This window comes from Marmota marmota, unplaced genomic scaffold, assembly GCF_001458135.2.
Source record: "Marmota marmota marmota unplaced genomic scaffold, marMar, whole genome shotgun sequence".
In the NCBI taxonomy this organism is placed as follows: domain Eukaryota; kingdom Metazoa; phylum Chordata; class Mammalia; order Rodentia; family Sciuridae; genus Marmota; species Marmota marmota.
Genome location: NW_026000005.1, coordinates 20,929,442 through 20,931,091, shown reverse-complemented (window position 1 = coordinate 20,931,091; position 1,650 = coordinate 20,929,442).

Below are 1,650 nucleotides of genomic sequence, written 5' to 3'. Positions count from 1 at the left end.
TTTTTTTTTTTTTTTTTTTTTTTTTTGCTACTGGGGATTGAACCCAGGGGCACTTAACCACTGAGCCACATCCCCATCCCTTTTTTATATTTTAGTTAGAGACAGGTCTAAGTTGCTTAGGGCCTCGCTCAGTTGCTTAGGCTGGCTTTGAACTCCTGATCCTCCTGTCTCAGCCTCCCAAATTGCTGGGATTATAGTGTGTGCCACCACACCTGGCCCATAATCTCTTGACCTATCCAGTGGTATGAAGATTTGGTACTATGCTTGGTTCATGTCCCATCTGGACTTACAGATGAGGAATCAGGATTCATATTGTAAATTGTTCTCCAGCCACCATATGCAGTTTTTGCAAATATTACTCCAATATCTAAGTACCTGTGGAGTTAAAATTAATGCATTAAAAGAAGCAAAAATAAAAAGATGTTCAGCACAACTGGAAAACAGTATTCCCTCGTACATGAATCTTGCACTAATGCTGAGAGGTTTTGTAAGTTACCTTTTCTGTTACCTAACTACTGCTGCCCCAATCCCTTCTCCATTCTAAAGCAATATCTATCTCCGACCTTAACAGATGAATAAATCACAAACATCCATAGTATTTAGATGTAGTCATCTTGTTTTGAAAGTATTGTGGTTTAGATATGTGGTATCCCTGAAAAACTTGTGTGTGAGTCAATCCAAGAAACTTTAGAGGTGAAATAGTTGAGTTATGAGAGTCTTAACCCAATCAGTGGATTAATCCATTGAGATTAATACAGTGTTAATTGTAGACAGGTGGGGTGTGGCTGAAGGAGGTGGATCACTGGTGTGTATTTTATTCCCTGGTGAGTGAAAGCTCTCTCTGCTTCCTGATAGTCGTGTCCTGAGCTTTTCTCCTCCACACCTTTCCACCATGATGTTCTGGCCCAAAGCAGGAGTCAGCCATTTATGGACTAAGATCCCTGAAACCATGTTTTTATCACATCTTTTGGTCACAGCAACAAAAAAGCGGACTAAAACAGAAGGTAAAGAGCAAGAGATGTGGAAAAAAGCATTCCCTGAGGTCTGAATGATGTTCATGATGGGAGCTGATGTTTAGCTGTGTGGATCTTGCTGTTGCAGAGCTGAGCTCCAGATCAATGAACCAAGGTGTCTGTGTCTGTCCCTGCTATGCCAGGGCTCAGAAGAGTGTCCCCTTTCTAGACATAAGGCTTTCACATGATTCCTGCACCTCCTGTTTGGCCATCAGGAACAGCTAAACGAGTCCAGAAGAGTTAGCATGGCACCCTAAATTAGATCTTGAAATACAGGAAATGATCAAAGGGAAGGGAGAAGGTTAGAGACAATTGCAAGCTCCTTGAGAGAACACTGCCTTTTCCACACTGGGAATAGTCTCCTCTCACTTCTCACAACTGATCACACTTGAGGCCACAGCATCAGACAAGATGGTGTCCCTTCCCCCAGTGTACACAGTAGTTTGGGTAATGTAATCAGTTTGTTAAGACATGGTTTCTCTCATTCATCTCCCTTACACTTAAACCCTCAGTGTTCTGGCCTCCTCTCACCTCTGTTCCAAACATAAAGCCATGTTTTTTGGCAGAAGACACTGAGAATGCCATTTCCCTGAGCCCAATCAAAAAGAAGAGTGGCTAACCCTCAGGTCCTGAGAGC